Source organism: Budorcas taxicolor, chromosome 1 (assembly GCF_023091745.1).
Source record: "Budorcas taxicolor isolate Tak-1 chromosome 1, Takin1.1, whole genome shotgun sequence".
NCBI lineage: Eukaryota > Metazoa > Chordata > Mammalia > Artiodactyla > Bovidae > Budorcas > Budorcas taxicolor.
In genome coordinates this window covers 198,657,615-198,678,150 of record NC_068910.1, presented here as the reverse complement: position 1 = coordinate 198,678,150, position 20,536 = coordinate 198,657,615, and the positions used below count along the sequence as shown (strand labels likewise).

General features: G+C 46.1%; 1 long non-coding RNA gene across 1 annotated transcript; it reads left to right on the top strand.

The window, feature by feature from the left end:
• The first annotated feature begins 11,362 nt into the window (after window positions 1-11,362).
• On the top strand, window positions 11,363-13,402 carry LOC128048284 (uncharacterized). The gene is made up of 3 exons (XR_008199386.1): window positions 11,363-11,499; window positions 12,712-12,857; window positions 13,323-13,402. It is a non-coding gene; the product is annotated as an uncharacterized LOC128048284 (long non-coding RNA).
• The last annotated feature ends 7,134 nt before the right edge of the window (window positions 13,403-20,536 follow it).

Here is a 20,536-nt window from a genome sequence, read left to right as displayed (position 1 = left end):
TGACCAATCAAAGAAAAAAACAGAGATGAATTGAACTTCCTGAAAATCAAGAATGCTTGTGTTGTCAAAGACACTATCAAGAAAGCTTTTTACAACCCACAAAATAGGAGAAAATATTTTCAAATCATATGTCTCATAAGGGATGTATATCTTGAATATATAAAGAATTCTTATAACTCACCCTGGTAATAACAAGGACAACCCAATTAAATAACAGGAAAATAATTTGAATATATACTTTTCCAAAAAAGATATATGATGATCCGTAAGCATCTGAAAAGATGCTCAACATTATTAGTCATTAGGGAAATGGAAACTAAAATTACAATGAGATATGACTTGTTAGGATGGCAATTAACAAAGATAGATAGTAAGTATTGGTGAGTATGTGGAGAAGTTGGAATACGTTGCCAGTAGAATTTAAAATGGTGCAGCTGAAAGCAATTAGTTCCCTAAAAAGTTAAACACAGAGTTATTATGAAAGTGAAAGTCACTCAGTTGTGTCTGACTCTTTGCGACCCATGGACTGTATAATCCATGGAATTCTCTAGGCCAGGATACTGGAGTGGGTAGCCTTTCCTTTCTCCAGGGTATCTTCCCAACCCAGGGATCACACCCAGGTCTTCTGCATTGCAGGTGGATTTTTTATCAGCTGAGCCATGAGGGAAGCCCAAGAATACTGGAGTAGGTAGCCTATCCCCTCTGCAAGGGATCTTCCCGACCCAGGAATTGAACCAGGTTCTCCTGCATTGCAGGGGGATTCTTTACCGACTGTTTGCTACCCCATGGACTATACAGTCCTTGGAATTCTATAGGCCAGAATAAGTGGGTAGCCTTTCCCTTCTCCAGGGGATCTTCCCAACCCAGGGAGAGTTATCATATCATGCAGAAATTTTACTTATAGGTACACAACACAAGAGATTCAAAACTATTGTTCATAAGTTTCAGGAAGGGAGATTAGCCAATATAGTGGAATAGAAAGATCCTTAGAAAGTTCACCTCTTCTCATGGGCACACCAAATTTGCAATTATTGGCAGGTTAACCATTGGTGAAAAATACATAAAGAAGAAACCACAATGAGATGGGCAAGAGGAATCGAGATATAGTCAAGTCCCACATCCCCAGATAGGCGACCCACAAACAGGAGAATACTTAGAATTGCAGAGGTTCTCCCAAAGAAGTGAGAGGTCTGAGGTCCACATCAGTATTCTTGTTCAGTCCAACGGTCCCTGTACCAGGAAGGTGAGCTTCCTCTGAAGCATTGAAGGCTAGATGATCAAAGAACTTAGGAGAAGAATAGACATACAGAGGTAGAAGTTAAAAGATTTAAACAAAGAGTTAGAAAATGTAAAGAACAACCAAACAGAGACGCTGGTAAGGCTCACTTTTGGAAATCCCACAGGGATAAGGGAAACAGAGACTCTGCCCTAAAAAGGCATGCACAAAATCTCACATGCTTTATGACCCAAGGCAGAAACAGTAATTGGAAAGGGTCAGACCTACCTGCTGACCTTGGACAACCTCCCAGAGAGGCAGAAACTTCAGCTCATCATGGGGACATAGACACTGGTGACTGCCATTAGCGGAGCTCATTCTGTCATATGGACACTGATGCTGGAAAGCACTGTTTTGGAATCCTCCCTTCAGCTTATTGGCCCCAGGACCCAGCCCTTCTCTGGCCAACAGTCTATAGCCACCAGCTCTGGGATGCCTCAGGCCGAGCAATTAATTGGGCATAGACATGGTCCCAACTCACCAGCAGTCAGGCTGCCTGAAGATCCTGTGAGCCTATAGTTGCCCCTGGACATAGCCCTGCTCATCAGAGGGCCCAGGACCCAGCCCCATACACTAATATCAAAGCACTACACCCAGGACCCCCAGGGCCCTGCAGCCTGAGACCCTGGGACCCTGTTCCCCCCATTAGTGGGAAGGTGAGTGTGTGTTAAGTCTCTCTAGATGTGCCTGACCCTTTGAGACCCTTTGAGACCCTGTGAACTATAGTCCACCAGGCTCTTCTGTCCATGGGGTTCTCCAGGCAATAATACTGGAGTGGGTTGCCATGCCCTCCTCTAGGGGATCTTGCAAACCCAGGGATTGAAACTGCATCTCTTATTTGTCCTTCATTGGCAAGTGGGTTCTTGACCACTAATGTCACCTAGAAAGCTCAAGTGGGAAAGTGTCAGCCCCCCAAACCTCTGGGCCCCAGTCCCACTCTATCCTTAGGATCAGCTTCACCCACCAGTGGATGGACACCAGCCTCAAGACAACAGCAGCGCTGTATCCTGCAAACCTGGTCCACCCATCAATAGGCCAGATCCTGTCCTGAGGCTGGCTGTGCCCTGGACCTGCCCACCAACACGCCAAAACAAGATTTAGGACACCCTGGACCCTGCAGCCAACTGTGTCAGGAACGGCTATCTGACACCAACTCTGAGACCCCTGGGCCCTGCAATCAGACCCCAGGACCTGGCTCTGCCTGCCTGTAGGCTGTCACTAGCCTCAGGATCTGGTTTTACCCACAAGTGGATGGGCAACAGCCCTGGGGTCTCTTAGACCCTGAATCTACCCACCACTGAACCAGCGCTAGCCCTGGGGCCCACTGGTGTTTTGCAGGCAGCCACTTCATGATCTGGACCCACCAACCAATGGTAGGCAGGCTCCACACAAGGCAGGACTTGTTAACCAACTGGACTGGGGACCAATAAAGCCTACCAGACAGCCCACAGTAATTACCTCATCATAACAGAAGTACTCACACAGCCCAACACAGGTCACCCCTAGAGCATATATCTCTGCTGACAAGAGGAGAGTGTGCTGCTGGGATACATTGGGTGTCTCCTACAAAAGGTCACCTTCTCCAAGGCTGGGAAATGTAACAAACCTACCAGACACATAAAAATAAAAGCAGCACCTTAGGTAAAATGAGGTGACAGAGGAATGTGTTTCAAATGAAGGAACAACCTAAAACCTCCCATAGAATAACTAAGTGAGATGGAGATAGGCAAATTTATCCGAGAAATAGTCCAAAGTATTGTTGTAAAGATGATCAAAGAGCTTAGAAGAATAGATGTACAGAGCTAGAAGTCAGAAGTTTTTAACAAAGAGTTAGACAATATAAAGGACAACTAAACAGAGAGGAGGGATACAATAACTGAGATGAGAGAGCATGCTAGAAAGACTCTAAATAACAGACTAAATGATTTAGGGCAATGCATGAGTGAGTTGGGAGACAGAGTAGTGAAAATCACTGATGCTGAGCAGAAAAAAGGAAAAAGGAATGAGGACAGTTTAGGAGAACGCTGAGATAACATCAAGCATATTAATACCTGAAGAAGGAAAAAGGAACAAAAAAGACTTATAAAAACAACCCCCAAACAATGCACAAAATGATAAGAACATACATATTAATAATTACTTTAAATGTAAACGGGCTAAATGCTAAAACAATACTTGTATATATGCCCTTATAAGAGACTCACTTCAGATCTAAAGACACACACAGACTGAAATTGAGGTGACGGAAAAAAGTATTCCATGCAAATGGAAATCAAAAGAAAGCCAGGGTAACCATACCTATATCAGACAAGATAGAGTTTTAAACAAAGACTGTTTCAAGAGATGAAAAAGGACATTACATAATGATCAAGAGATCAATCCGAGGAGATACAACAATTATAAACATATATGCACCCAACATAGGAACACCTAAGTACATAAAGCAAATATTAATAGACATAAAGGGAGAAGTTGACAGTAACACAATAATAGTAGGGGCCTTAATACTCTGCTTACATCAATGGACAGATCATCCAGACAGAAAATCAGAGGAACACTGGCCTTAAAATAATACATTATACCAATGTACATTATACTAATCTATTAGTATACTAATATACTAATAGATATATATATATAGAACATTCTATCCCAAAGCAGCAAAATACATTCTTTCAAGTGCACATGGAACATTCTCCAGGACAGATTACATATTAGGCCACAAAATACTTGGTGGAAATGTAAATGGTGCAGCCACTGTGGAAAACTGTATGGAGATTTTCCCCCAAACTAAAAACAAACTAGCATACTATCCGACAATTCCACTCCTGGGTTTATATCTGAAAAAAATACAAAGACTAATTCAAAAAAGTATTAGTTCAGTTCAGTTCAGTCACTCAGTCATGTCTGACTCTTTGCGACCCCATGAATCTCAGCATGCCAGGCCTCCCTGTTGATCACCAACTCCTGGAGTTCACTCAGATTCATGTCTATCGAGTCGGTGATGCCATCCAGCTATCTCATCCTCTGTCGTCCCCTTTTCCTCCTGCCCCCAATCCCTCCCAGCATCAGAGTTTTTTCCAATGAGTCAACTCTTTGCATGAGGTGGCCAAAATATTGGAGTTTCAGCTTTAGCATCAGTCCTTCCAATGAACACCCAGGATTGATCTCCTTTAGGGTGGACTGGTTGGATCTCCTTGCAGTCCAAGGAGCTCTCAAGAGTCTTCTCCAACATCACAGTTCAAAAGCATCAATTCTTCGGTGCTCAGTTTTCTTCACAGTCCAACTTTCACATCCATACATGACTACTGGAAAAACCATAGCCTTGACTAGATGGACCTTTGTTGGCAAAGTAATGTCTCTGCTTTTGAATATGGTATCTAGGTTAGTCATAACTTTTCTTCCAAGGAGTAAACGTCTTTTAATTTCATGGCAGCAGTCACCATCTGCAGTGATTTTGGAGCCCAAAAAAATAAAGTCTGACACTGTTTCCACTGTTTCCCCATCTATTTCCCATGAAGTGATGGGACCAGATGCCATGATCTTCGTTTTCTGAATGTTGAGCTTTAAGCCAACTTTTTCACTCTCCTCTTTCACTTTCATTAAGAGGCTTTTTAGTTCCTCTTCACTTTCTGCCTTAAGAGTGGTGTCATCTGCATATCTGAGGTTATTGATAATTCTCCCAGCAATCTTGATTCCAGCTTGTGTTTCTTCCAGCCCAGAGTTTCTCATGATGTACTCTGCATAGAAGTTCAATAAGCAGGGTGATAATATACAACCTTGACATACTCCTTTTCCTATTTGGAACCAGTTTGTTGTTCCATGTCCAGTTCTAACTGTTGCTTCCTGACCTGCATACAGATATCTCAAGAGGCAGGTTAGGTGGTCTGGTATTCTCATGTCTTTCAGAATTTCCCACAGTTTATTGTGATCCACACAGTCAAAGGCTTTGGCATAGTCAATAAGGAAGAAATAGATGCTTTTTGGAACTCTCTTGCTTTTTCCATGATCCAGCAGATGTTGGCAATTTGATCTCTGGTTCCTCTGCCTTTTCTAAAACCAGCCTGAACATCTGGAAGTTCATGGTTCATGTATTGCTGAAGCCTGGCTTGGAGAATTTTGAGCATTACTTTACTAGCGTGTGAGATGAGTGCAATTGTGCAGTAGTTTGAGCCTTTTTTGGCATTGCCTTTCTTTGGGATTGGAATGAAAACTGACCTTTTCCAGTCCTGTGGCCACTGCTGAGTTTTCCAAACTTGCTGGCATATGGAGTGCAGCACTTTCACAGGATCGTCTTTTAGGATTTGAAACAGCTCAACTGGAATTCCGTCACCTCCACTAGCTTTGTTCGTAGTGATGCTTTCTAAGGCCCACTTGACTGTATAGGGACCCAATCCTCATAGCAGCATTGTTTACAGTAGCCAAGATATTGAAGCAACGTAGGTGTCCATGAACAGATGAACGGATAAAGGTGTTATATGTATACGCATAAAAAATAATAGAATTTTTCCATTTATGACTAAATAGGTGGGTTTGAAGGGTATTATGCTTAGTGAAATAAGTCAGAGAAGGACGAATACTGTACAATGTCACTTCTATGTGGAATCTAAAAAATAAAGCAAGCTATTAAATATTACAAAAAGGAAATAGACTCACAGAAATAGAGAACAAACGAGTGGTTACTAGTTAGGGGAAGGAAGGAGAAGGGGCAAGATAGAGGTAGAGAATTGAGAGGTTCAAACTACGATGTATAAAACAGATAAAGTACAAGGGTGTTCTGCACAGCACAGGGAATATAACTGGAGCCTAATTTATAAAAATATTGAAACACTATCTGAAACCTACATAATATTGTACATCAAATTTACCTCAATTAAGAAATTTCAAAACAAAGACAAAGTTCATGTGAAAACGTATACTTGGATGGTCATAGTAGTTTTACCCATGGCAGTCAAAAAGTGGGAACAACTCAAATATTCACTAACTGATGAACGGATAAACAAGCTGGGGTATATCCACCACAGTGGAATATTATTTAGGCATCAAAAGAAATAGAGTATTGAGACATACAACATGGGTGAAAAAATTATGATAAGTGAAAGAAGGCAGAGATATAAGTCCACATATTTTATAATTTCATTTATATGCAATGATCACAATGGGCAAATATATGGAGAAAGAGAGTAGACTAGTGCTTGCCAGAGGCTGAGGGTAGGGAGAAATGGGAAGAGAATGCTAGTTGGGACAGGTTTTTGGTGAGGGGTGAGGAAAACAAGAGTCCTGGAATTAGACAGTGGTGAGCGTTGCACAACCTTGTGAATGTTGTTAAAATAGTTTTACAGTGTAATTGTACACTTTCAAAGGGTGAATTATATAGGTGAATCACATCCCCTATAGCATAGAATATACAGAATAGAGTTATATGGGGACTTGTATCCCCTATAGAATTATATCCCCTATAGAATAGAATATTATATTCTATTCATTAAAAAATAGAATAAGAAAGTGAGCCTGTTTGAGGATGGGGTGGACTGTGAGAAATCAGGGACGGGAGCTGGAGGGGGAGAAACCAGATCCTGTGATACTGCTTGAATCCCCATATCCGGTTGTGCCAGAAGGCAGACTACCATGGAATGTTTCAGTTACATGAGCCGACAAATTCTCTGCTTCTTAGGTCAGGGTAGCTCAGGGTTTCTGTCACTTACCCCCAGGGTGCCCAGGCTGGCACACATGCCCTCTGACCTTCTGGGAGCTGGACCCCTCCAGCAGCACTCTTTTTTTGGTTTCTTCTCTGTTAACTCGGGCATCATGCTTCTTTCACTTCACAGCTTTCTCTCTCCCCCATTTCCCTCAAGTTCCCCTAAGAGTGACCCGCATCTGCTATTCTCTCTCCTTGAAGCCCTTTCCCCTCAGCCTGGGGCCCCTGCCCCACATTCCCCAGCTGCTCTACTGCCCCCCTGTGGCCATTCTCCTGCACATCCTGCCCTCCATCGTCCTGGTCCTCCCCCCTTCCATCCGAGAGGGCTCTGGGCTCTCCGGGTGGCCCTCTGACCTTTGCTCCTGGCTTCCTGGTGGCCCCCAGCTGGTCTACTCACCCCTGGACACCTGCGCCGCCCCTGACTCCGGGCAAGGCCTCCACTCTGCTCCTTCTTCCTGGGCAACTGCCTCCACGCTGCAGCCTCACAGCTTGATTCCTCACAACTGGACCCCCTGTCACCTGGCCACCTCTCCCTGCTTCCTGCAGTTGCCAGCCATGCGGTGCTAGTCCCCCCCGAGCGTTCCCGGTGTCCCTGCTCTCTCTGAACCGCCATCACTACGGCTCCCAGGTCGGCTGGCTCCCAGGGGTCTTTGCCTCTAGTGTGCTCTCCTCCAATTTCACCTTTTACTGCAATCACATTTAAAACGCACATCTGGGTATGTCACTCCCTGCTCAAATCCACATGAGGTCAAGTCCTAGCCTTTGGCCTGGCACTGGGCCCTGGGCACTGGCCCCCATCTGCTTCTCAGACCTGTTTCCTGTCATCCCTGTTTATACTTAAGCTCCTCCTGCCCAGAACTGCCCTGGATTGCAGTGGGGACCACACTACCCCATGTCACTCTACACTCTATGTCCTCCACCCCCTCATCCCCTTCCCGAAACATTCTTGCTCTTTATGATTGGACCAGATGACATGTTTTTAGAGTTTTTTTTTTTTTTTTGGACACCGCATCTCTCCACCCTTACTCAGGCCAGGTCACAGGCTCTTCCTAGTTTCCATAACTTATTGGGATTTATCTCTGTGAGGCTATTTGCAATCTTGTTCAAATGGTTTTTACATTTATGCATCTGTGTGCTACTGGAAGGCAAGGCCAGAGCCTCGCATAGGCTTTGCATCTACCAGATGCTCAGTCAGGGTTTAATGAAAGAACAGATTGAACTAGAATGGCTATTGCTCTGTATTAGCCACTACATGCCAGGCACCCCTCTAAGGACTCTTAATGTATGAATTCATCTAAACTCCACAACAACCTTATGTAGTGGGCATCACAACTGCCCCCATTTTACAGATGAGGACACTGAGGCACAAATAAGGCTACATAACTTGCCCAAAGTTGGCACAGCTGGATTCAAGCCTAACTTTAGGGACTGGCCTGTACTCACCACAGTGTGCTGTTTCTTCAGCCCAGCTGTCATCCATCCCTGACTTCCACCCCACATCCCCTATGCTGGGAATGCCAGTGCCCCATCACCTGTTCCACCTTACTCGGGACCCAGCTAAGACCCTAGCTTTGCACATGCTCAGCCCACCCTGAGCTCCCTGGCCTGACAATGAAATTGCCTTTTACACATGCTGTTCATTGGAACAAAGCTTTGCATCCCCAGAGCTCATTCGGGGCCCAGAACAAGTTGCCTTGCAACCCCTCAAAGTGAATTGGTGACCTACAGCTCCACCCGACAGAGGCCGTTAAGAAATTCCACCATCAACAGTCATGCCTTTGGAAATGCAATCTTTTTTTTGTGGGGAATCTGTTCGCTTACTCGAAAGGAAAAAGAGACCTACATTTTAATGACTTTCATTTATTTGGTATGATTATAGTTCTTATTGTGCTGCTACTTCTTAGCTGTATCTTATTTGATCTCCCTGCTTCCCTGGACAGAGTTAAGGACAGGTTGGCCCCAATTCCCTGAAGAGACAACTGAACATCAGCTGCACTGGGTAATGCTGAGGCCCTCCCCAGCTCACTGGGACCTGTTTGCTGGCTCTAAGTTTCCACTCATTCCCAGTGATTCTAATACTCTCTGGCCACAAACCAACCTCAGCTGAGAAAGCCCTGCTTGTAGGTATCAGTGCAGCCCAGGGGCCTGTCCCTGGGGTTAGGACTTGAATATATGAGTTTGCAGGGCACAATTTGGTTCATAACTGTATGTATGCTTTTTTAAAGTATTTATTTATTTATTTTTGGCTCCACCAGGTCTTCGTCGCAGGACGCAGGATATTGGTTGCTGCACTCAGGATCTCTCATTGTGCTGTCCAGGCTTTTCTTGTGGCACGAAGGCTTCTCTGTAGTTGGAGAGTTCACGCTTACTTGCCCGAGGCATGTGGGATTTTAGCTCCCTGACCAGGGATTGAACCCTTGTCCTCTGCATTGGAAGGCAGATTCTTAACCACTGGAACACCAGGGATGTTTTTAAAAGAGAAAACTGCCTTGGTAATTACGAGCACAGTGGGAAGCCTCAGGGAAAGTGCTACTCAGATGTGACTGGATGTAGAGATGGAGTCTTAAAGAGGTGCTGAGATAGAGTGAGGCGATTCTGATGAGTCCTAATGTGACTGAGTGTAGAGATGAAGTCTTAAAGAGTGTTGGGATAGGATGAGGCTGTTCTGGTGGGTCCTGATGTGACTGGATGTAGAGATGGAGTCTTTAAAGAGGTAGCTGAGATCGAATGAGGCCATTCTGGTGGGTCCTCATCCGATAGGACCAATGCCCTCACAAGAGAGGAAGCAATACCAGTGATGTACTTACATGGTGGAAAGGCCATATGAGGACCCAGCAGGGAGGTGGCCACCTGCAACCCACAGAGATTGGCCTCAGGAGCAATAGACCTTGCCAACACTCTGATGGTGGACTTTAGCCTCCAGAACTGTGAGAAAATAAGTTTTTGTGGTTTACACCCCCCACCCCTGCCCCCAGTTTCTGGCATTTTTTTCTGGCAGCCCTAGGAAACCAATTATATTTATTGTTTAGTTGCTCAGTTGTGTCCAGCTCTTTGCAACCGCCTGGACTGTAGCCCGCCAGGCTTCCCTGTCCATGGAATTTCCCAGGCAAGAATACTGGAGTGGGTTGCCACTTCCTTCTCCAGGGGATCCTTCTACCCCAGGAATCAGAACCAGGTCTCCTGCATTGGCAGGCGGATTCTTTATCACTGAGCCACCAGGGAAGCCCAGCTGTTTTGTTACAGTTGTCTGAATGTGCTTCTCTTTTTGGGATGAGGTGACCGGGTGGCAGAGAGGTCAGAGACCAGCAACCTAGTGGTGGGAAGGACCCCAGCCTATGAATTAGTCTCACTGATTATCACTTGACTAGCTGTGTAACCAGAAGCCAGTTACTTAATCTGTCTGAACCTCAGTTTCCTCCTTTATAAATAATATGCACATTATTTTAAAGCTCTGCCGAATCCTGTGACCATATATTTACATTCAGTTTTTCAATAGTCCTAGTTTTGTCAACACTGTTAAGCTTGCCCAAACGCTGGCCATTGAGAAACAGGCTCCATAACTCATGCTGAAGTCACCCTTTGAGGGGCTGTGCACTGTCCCACATACTGACGAGGCAAGAGCTCTGGGCAATGTCCAGTCTGGGGTAACAAGCAGACGTGACTGAGCCTCAGTTTCCTCATCTGCGCGATGAGTCTGTGAAGACATAGGACTGTTTCCTTCCCGCCCCCTAAATGCCATCAATTCCTGATGGGAGAGGGTAGATTTCTGGCTCAGTGATGCTATGAGATATTCATGTTTCAGACCAAGAGGGTCTGCAGCCCCCCACCCATCTCCTTCTGTTGAAAAGCTTAAATACAAACGCCTGTTTGGTTCCTTTGCAGGACCAGGGCTGGTGGCTCGACAAGGAGATTGCTCAAAGAGATCCAAAAGAGGCTGGAACTGCCAGCTCACAGGAGAGGTGGCAGGAGTTTTACAAGGACTTGAGCGAGTGCCTTTGAAACTTTCTGCTATTCAAGTCTGTTTAAAGCTCGCTTCTGAAGCCTGATAGCTTTCAACTCGGGTGTCTTCATTCTTCTCTCCTGCCCCGGGGGCTGAGCCCAGAAGAGCTTTGCAGGACAGCGGCACTTGTGAGTGAAGCCCCAGGACAGGTGGCGCTTGGGACAGGAGCCTGGGAACACGCGGGGGCGGGCCTCAGAGAAGGAGGAGGTTCAAGGATGGGGAGAGCTGGTAGGGGGAAGGGCAGGGAGATAGACCCTCTGGGGCCCAAGTCCTGTACGAGGCCCTCTGGTTTTGAAGGCAGAACAGGAAAGGACATCTTTTGAGGCGGATACCATGAAAAGGGGGCTGAAGAGGGGGTGGAATTAGCCTCCTGTGGCTGTACAAATAACATGTCCTGCGCCCTGTGGCACCTTGTAAACTGTGAAGTGAGGGATAATTACCCTGCCCCTTTGGAGATGACTCGCAAACACGTGGCCAACAGGAACGCTGGCCAAGCACAGACGGGAAGGCCAGAGGCTGCTGCAGGTCAGTTAAGGAGGAGACTTTCATTTCAGGGTACATGTGGCCCTGGGAGGCCTGTTGGGGGGGGCTTCCTGGAGTCTGAGTCACATGCAAAAGCATGGTCATTTTGACAGGGATAAGGACCACAGCTTTCATTAGATCCTCAAATAAATCTGACCCTCAGAAGGTTCAGAAGCTCTAATTTGGGGTGAAATACAGTGAATGTTAAGCTAAAACCTGCTCGAATGCTTTTCAGTGGGAGGGCAGTCATGATGTTAAGGCAGGAGAAGGTGGGCTCTGGGAAACTGGAATTTATCCATCACTCCTGGGGGAGAGTGCTCCACAGACCAGGGGCTGATGCTGGCTCTGGGCCAGAAATGCCCCCAAGAGAAGGCAGGACACACACAACAGTAGTCTTGGACCACCTGTTGGTGAGACAGGCATTTGATACGTATGGTCTCGGTCAGTTCCTTACCCTGGGCTGAGTGCCACAGCCTTACTTTAAAACCGAAGAAACTGAGGCTCAGAGAAGTTAGAGATTTGCCCAAAGTCACCCAGCTCGCAAACAAATCTTGCTAGAGTACCCACCCAACCCTACTGGGCCCCTCAGCCCTCTCTCAAGCCTCTTGTAGGGGTGGCAATCAGCCGACCCAGCCAGCCAGTAGCCATTTGGGGGCCCAGGGTGACATCTTTTGGGAGGGAACTCTCTGAGTCATGCCTGATCCTGGGGCTCTGATCTAATCTAACTCCTATTATGCTGAATAAATGGCCTTTCTGAGTCATCAGTTGGTTTCATTTAAGAACAGTTTAGGAGAATTGGTTCCCAAATCCTTTTATTTCTGAGTGCCCATGGAGGATTGAGTTCTGGGGTCAACGGGTCACTCTGGGTATCTCTTTGCTAAAACAGATGTAATTGGGGAGTGTGTCTGCACTTGTATTGGAAATAATTCATATTAGACACTCAGAGGAGCAAATTTGCACTAAGAGCTGAAAAATCATCATTAACTAGACATTCTGGTTCTGGAAGTCAACAGCAAAAGCTCTGAAGAGAAGGGTTTTGTGGGGGGCTTAAGAGTGGGTGGGAACAGCAGAGAGGGGAGCAAGCTGTGTGATTTGTCCCTTCTGAATTGCTACTTTTATATCTCTAGAATACCATCATTACTATGTATTTACGAGTAACTGACACAATATGAAATATTTTTGATCCTTCACACTTAAACCCATTTGTTCATCCAGCCATCCATCTGGCACCAAGGAGTCCATCCAGAAGAATGACGATGAAGATGAGAGTGAACGTTTATACTGTGCTAACTATATGTGGCTTCCCAGGTGGTACAGGGTAAAGAGTCTGCTTGTCAATCCAGGAGACGCAAGAAACTCAGGTTTGATCCCTGGGTCGGGAAGATCCTCTGGAGTAGGAAACGGCAGCCCACTCCAATATTCTTGCCTGGAAAATTCTATGGACAGAGGAGCCTGGAGGGCAGTCCATGGCATCTCAAAGAGCTGGAGACGACTGAGGACTCGCGCATGCACTGCATAGCGGGGCCCTGTTTACTCACTCAGTCTTTATGACAGCACTTGGAAAGAGGTGCTACTATTAATCCCCATTTTACAGAAGGGGAAACTGAGGGCGGAGAGATTAAGTGATACATCTAGGATGCTCAAGTAGGCAGGAGTGGGAGGAAGGATGGGAACTGGTGGGCAGGTGTCTGACTTGACATTTGGGGTGGCAGAGAGTCACCTAAGGGCTTTGCATGGGGTACCTCGAGTTTACAGATAAAGTGACTACAGTTCTGTTTTTAAACCTCTGAAGATTGTTAAACTGTTACATCTCTCCCACCTGACAGGTTTCATGGATTAAAAGGCTAAGTGGTACTCGGTAGAAGCGGGGAAGGGAGTAGAAGTTTTCTGGCACCGGAAACTAGCGGATGACACGTCTCCACCATGATTGTGGTTCCATATTTTGCTAAAGCAAAGAGACCATGTGTGGTTTCCCTCATCTGAAATTTGATTAAACTTTTGAAAGTGTTATTTTAACGTTTCGATCCATACTTTTGAAGAAAATAGTTTTGTATCTGAGTATGAAGGTAGAATTGTATACTAGTAAAAGTATACAATTTCAGGGTGGGAAAGGACCTGGGTGATGGGGTCCCATGCCCTGTTTTCATGAGGACACATGGATAGGACTTGTTCAAAGTCAGACAGCAAGACTTTGATGTACATCAATGGCACCCCACTCCAGTACTCTTGCCTGGAGAATCCCAGGGATGCGGGAGCCTGATAGGCTGCTGTCTATGGGGTTGCACAGAGTCAGACACGACTGAAGCGACTTAGCAGCAGCAGCAGCAGAAATAACCTAGGTTTTTTATGTAAGGAAAAGTGTTAAATAAAAGAGAAGGGAAATCATTCTTTTTTAAAATTGGGGTATATTATCAGCCCAAACTCCATCAGTTACAAGTGATACAAAAACCAACTCAAGTGAGCAAACAAAAATAGAGAATATATCCTTTGCTTATGTAAATAAGAAGTCCTGGACTCTGGTTTTAGACATGGGGGTCAAATGATATCAACAGGACTCAATCTGGCCCTCATCTTGCTTTCCTCTTTCTATGTTTACTTCATTTTCAGGCAGGTTCTTCTCACAAGTCACTAAAATGGTCCCAGCACCTCCATGATGGCTTATAGCTTTATAGGCTTAGCGTATAAGGAACCCGCTTCCCACTTCTCACCATCAACTCCTCCATCACATTCACTTAGATTGGCTGGGTTGGGGTCACCTACTCTCGCTTGACTTACCACCAGCAGGGAGTGCAGTGCTCTCTTTGGCTGGCATGCTCGCACTGACATTCGGGATGGACTCAGACCCACTGCAAACCACACTGCCTCAGGGCCACGGGGTTAGCAGGCCCAGAAAAAATGAGTGCAAGGCAGGCGAAACAGCAGATGCGCGCTACAAGTTTTCATGAGAGCCAGCTACTCTAAGACAGCTTTCATTCTCACTTGGCTTTTGCCATGGAAGGAAATGTAGTGTTAACTGAGGCCATGAGAAGAGTTAAGAACATCTTTTGGACTGAGAGAAAAGTAAAAAGTACACTCTCGTGGAGATCAGGGGCTGGAAGCTAGCCCCAGGCAGATGATGAGGCTGCTGGGAAGAGCTTTAGGTGCAAAGTTGCTTAGAGCCCCTAACAGTGTGCCCATGTCCCAGGAACATGAACTCAGTGCTGACTTGTGACTGTGGGCAGCTGATTGCATGTCCCCTCAGGGCCACTCCTATGTGGCTCTCCTTGCCCCCACTCTTCTTCCCTGAATAACTGGGGACCATGCTGTTCTTGGCTGCTCGGACATTCCAACTACAGGGAAATCTCTCCATTTTAGCCATTCTTCTCCCTCGGGGGTTGGGGCCCAAGTCTTCCTTTTCATCTCTTCTTATGACTCTTTTGTCAAATAATCTATGCGGGAAGTATCTTTACTGCTTAAGCACAGATTCCTTCATTAAGCCCTCATTTTCTTCCACTATCTCTTTCCACTTTTGCCTCATTATCTCAAGAGAGTCCCTCCCTTTTCATTTATCTCTAGCTATACCTCCTGCTTGCACAAAGATGCTTTACCACTTCGAAGAATAGAAAAGTCCCTCTAATTCAATGAAATTCCTGCAAAACAGGAAGTCCAGAGGCAGGGCTGTGGTGGCAGCCTGAAGTCCAGGCCTGGTGTCCCTGGGTTCTCTGGCCCTGGGCTCCTCTGTTGCTTCTCTCTGCTTCTCTACAGTCTCGCGTGCGCTGGCACGGTGGCTGCCAACAGCAACCGGGACACACGCTGTGTGTTCATGTTCAGCAAGAGAGCTGGGACGCTTCATCCACAGGAAGGAAGAATGTTCCTTCGGTTCACCTGAGCCAGCTTAGGTCTCCCCTCCTTCCCTGGGCCCATGACAGTCACCAGAGGGGTCCCAAGTGCTGACTGGATGCCTGCACACAAGAGACACGACTATCATGCTGGCTCCACTAATCAGGACCCTCTCTGGAGCTAGAGCTGATTCAGGGGCTGGATCACTTCAGATTCTGGCCAAATGGACTTCGCTGTCCTTATACTTAACGAAGGGACACTGTTTCAATAATACGTCTGGCTGCTGTACACTGAGGGCTTACTCTATGCGAGGCTCTGGGTTCCCAAGTTTCCCTACTTCACCTCATCTAATTCCGATTGTAGCAGGCAGGTATTATCATCCATATTTTACTGATGAGAAAACTGAGGCTGCTGGAAGGTTAACTGCCTTGCTCGAGGTCAAGATACTGGGGCTCAAGCCTGGTCTGTCTGCAGCACCTTTGTTCCTATAACTCACTCCTGCACAGGCTATAGACATGCACAAACAGGAAAGAGCACAGAAAGACGGGGGTCCAGGGTCTGCGTCCATCCCTGGGGTGTTCGCAGATGGGGCCGGTGCTACCGCCGCTGTTGTTGTTATGAAAAACCAAGGTCCTGGACAACCCCCAACCTGACAGCCAGCCCTACAGAAGCCTGAGCTGGGCATGGTCTCCTTGAAAACTTGTTTATTGCCCATGTGGTTGTCTGAAGAAAGAGTTGTCTGTCCTCTCTCAATCTTTCAGGCCCTCAGAAGGTAGGCTCAAATTACTGAGCACATCCACCTGTTGTCCCGGGCCGGGAGGGGCTGGAAAGCTCAGGTGACCCAGCACACGCCTGACCTGGGCTGGGGTCAGCAGTGTCCTTGGCAGGCTGAGGGGCTGGCCAGCAGGGAGCCTTACAGTCAGGGGCGCCAGTGGGCTCCCATGGCCAGAGTCCTGACGGGGGGCAGTGGGGGTGGCTCTGGGCCCTTGTGTCCTCCTGGCCCCCACCACCCACCCAAGACAGAGCACAGGCTCCTCCCTGAAACGGCTCGACCCCAGCAGTGGCGAGGGCAGCTCCCAGCACTGGGAAAGGTCAGACCAATGCACGGAACAGCAGCTACAAAAGCTGCCAACGCTGGTGAGGACTTCTTAGGTACCAGGATCCCTACTCAGGGCTCCCTCTTCACTGTCTCTGGTGACTTTCCAACACACTGAGTGAGTGAAGCACTGTCATGCACATCATTTTAGGGTTGGAAAAAACCGAAGTGACTCGACAATCTGCACACAGCTGGCACAGCATGTCTTGCTTGCTACATCTAGCAGGAAGTTCATTTTCTCAGTCATGACACTGAAGTGCCTCCCCCAAAGTAAAGGATTGGGGCAAGTCTGTTTTATTTCACTTCCCTTCAGTAAACAATGGCACAACACCAATGTTGGGAAAAGTGTCAGCCATGTGCAACCTACTGGATACTATTCTGGTGTTCTCCTCATGACCAAATCTTACAACAGTCCTGCAGACCACAGCTCAGAGAGATCAGGTGACTCACCCCAGGTCACACAGCTCTCTCTGCTTTCACAGAACCAACTTTGGTCACCCAGGAGAAGTTCTCAAGGAGCATGAAGACTCATTTTCTGACACCCTCCGTCTTTGTCAAATTTCTCAAAAATTTGGCCTTTCTCAAAAGCTACTAACCCTTCTCACCACTTACTGTGATTCTCTGAAGATGCTCTGACTTTGGCTCAGCTGAGCCTGTGGCAGGTTCAGTAAAATGAGCCTGAAGGAATGGGCTTTGTCGCCTAGGTGCCCGGAGAGCTGGGAGGTGGCACTATCACTGAAGGAATTCCCAGGGTTCCTTACACCAAAAACACATCCTGACTTCCTTGTGCTTGTTGGGCTTATTCCAATAGGAAATGTGGCTCCAACCGGGGTCAGGGATGGTGCACCATGGGAAGTATGCAATTCAGATAGGTGTTGTTGCAAGTGACAGAACCCCATGAACTCTAATTAGTTTTTTTTTTTTTTAACATTTTATTGAAAAGACTTGAAGGTAATATACAGATCCACAAAGAGAGCAGAATAATCATGCCTCAAGAATGACAGGAATCCAGGATGTCTGGAATCTGCTGCAGGATGAGGTGAAGCTTTCCCGGTGTGCTGCCCAGGATGGGTCAGCCATAGCTGTAGCCTGCCCTCATTTCTTGTGGCTCAAGTTTCAAATCCCAAACCCACAAATGCCTATAATCAAAAAGGCAGAAAACAGCAAGTGTTGGCAAGAATGTGGAGCAACTGGAACTCTCCTACATTGTTAGTGGGAATGTAAAGTGAAACAGTTACTTCAGAAAACAATTTGATACTTTCTTAAAAAGTTAAGCATAAATTTACCATATGACCCAGAAATTCCAGATGTACAAGTTGGATTTAGAAAAGGCAGAAGAACCAGAGATCAAATTGCCAACATCTGTTGGATCATAGAAAAAGTACAGGAATTAAAAAAAAAATCTACTTCTGCTTCATTGACTACACTAAAGCCTTGGACTGTGTGGATCATAACAGATTATGGATAATTCCTAAAGAGATAGGAATACCAGACCACTTTACCTGTCTCTTGAGAAACCTGTATGCAGGGCAAGAAGCAACAGTTAGAACTGGACATGATACAATGGACTGGTTCAAAATTGGGAAAGAAGTAGATCAAGTCTATACGTTGTCATGCTGCTTATTTAAATTATTTGCAGAGAATATCACGTGAACTACCAGGCTGGAAGAAACACAAGCTGGAATCAAGATTGTTGGGAGAAATATCAACAACCTCAGATATGCAGATGGGCACTCCAATAGCAGAAGTGAAGATGAACTAAAGAACCTCTTGATGAGGGTAAAAAAGAAGAGTGAAAAAGCTGGCTTAAAACTCAACTTTCAGAAAACTAAGATCATGGCATCTGGTCCCATCACTTCATGGCAAATAGATGGGGGGAAAAAGTGGAAACAGAGACAGATTTTATTTTCTTGGGCTCCAAAATCACTGCAGATGGTGATTGCAGCCATGAAATTAAAAGAGGCTTGCTCCTGGAAAGAAAATCTATGACAAACCTAGACAGCATATTAAAAAGCAGAGACATTACTTTGCCAACAAAGGTCCATCTAGTCAAAGCTATGGTTTTTCCAGTAATCAGGTATGGATGTGAGAGTTGGACCATAAAGAAAGCTGAGTTCCGAAGAACTGATGCTTTCGAATTGTATTGCTGGAGAAGACTCTTGAGAGTGATTTGGAAAGCAAGAAGATCAAAGTCAATGCTAAAGGAAATTAACCCTAAATATTCACTGGAAGGACTGATGCTGGAAGCTGAAGCTCCAGCTCCAGTACTTGGGCCACCTGATGTGAAGAACTGACTCATTCAAAAAGAACATGATGCTGTCAAAGACTGAGGGCAGGAGGAGAAGGGGGCAACAAAGGATGAGATGGTTGGATGGCATCACAGACTCAATGGACATGAGTTTGAGCACACTCTGAGAGATGGTGAAGGACAGGGAAGCCTGCTGTGCTGCAGTTCATGGGATTGCAGAGTCGGACATGACTTAGTGACTAAACAACAATGTATTCACTATTGAATTCACCATAGAATGAAATGAAAGTCACCATAGAAATGAAAACATAAATCCATCCAAAGACTTGTACACAAGAGTTCCTAGTGACGCTAATAGCCAAGAGGTAGAAACCACCAAATGGCCGTTAACTGGTGGACGGATAAACAGAATGTGTCATATGCACACAATGGGATACAATTTAGCTATAAAGGAATAAAGTACTGTTACGTGCTGTGAAGGATGAAACTCAAAAACATTATATGCATTGTACGTTTCCATGTATATGAAATGTCCAGAAACAGCAAAACTATAGACAGAAAGTAGAGCAGTGGTTGTGTCGAGCATAGGAAGTGCCTGCAAATGGGCACAGGGTTACTTCTTGGGCTCAAGGAAAGGTTTCAGAATTGGATTGTGTTGATGGTAGCACAACTCCATACATTTTCTGAAAGTTACTGAATTGTATACTTAAAATAATTGAATTTTGTGGTATGTAAACGATGCTTCAATGAAACTGTTATAAGAAAAAGATTTGGATTTCCAGCAAAGAGTGTACCTCACTCATGTGCTGCCCCTTGCGTACCGCACTCAACAGGCCCACCAAGAAGATGACAAGGAACTGGAGACACTCAGGCTGCTGCTCCACAGGCAGCTAAAGTGGGAAGAAGGCTACTTATAGGAACCTCAGACACACTGTTCTGCCTTCAGGGTGGCAGGTGGCTAGGACCATCATTTTGGCTTCCTCAAGTGTCAGAGTCATTGGGCACTGAACTCCACTCCTCTGCAGCTGAGGTCGGGCTTATGACACTTTCTGCCAGCATCCGGATCCTCTTGACAAAGCCTTTCTTCTGCCAGGGACTTAGCAACGGAGGCTGGGATTGGGTGCTGGCATGGAGAGGGGATGGCTTCCCTGGACAAGCAGTAAGCCAGGAGCTCACGGAGGTGTGGTTTTGCTCACAAAACCAAAATAGGGGTGGCTTTGATCAGGAATAGTGACTGGTGGGCAAAGCAAAAGCAAAGCACTTGCTCAGTCATGTCCGACTCTTTGCGACCCCGTGGACTGTATGTAGCCTACCAGGCTCCTCCGTCTGTGGGATTCTCCAGGCAAGAGTACTGGAGTGGGTTGCCATTTCCTTCTCCAGGCGATCTTCCCAACCCAGGGATGGAACCCGGGTCTCCCACATTGCAGGCAGACACTTCAACTGGTGGGCAGGACACAGTTATTTTCAGCCATACATACACAAAAGTAAACATGGGCTGATCCCCCTGGCCCATCTCTTCAACCTCCTGTTGGTCTCACTCACTCTCTCTCTCTCTCTGTCTCCCTCAGCCCCCTTTATACCTCACAAACAAGATAATGAGGAAGCCTAAACTGGAAAGAATGGCTATAAGCCAGAAAAAGTAGACAGAGGAGAGGGCACAGCGGGCAGGACGAGAATGGTGACTGAGTCACATCCGCGGTGGAGTCCAGGAGCAAAGCTCAGAAAACCCTGTGGTTTGTGAATAATGTGAAGAACCGTATTACTTTCTTATGAACACTAATTAATAATTCTATGTAACTCACTAATGAGGATACCAGTGAGATGCTACAACAAGTTCAAATGGGAATCCAAAGAACAGACATAATTACATTTTAGGA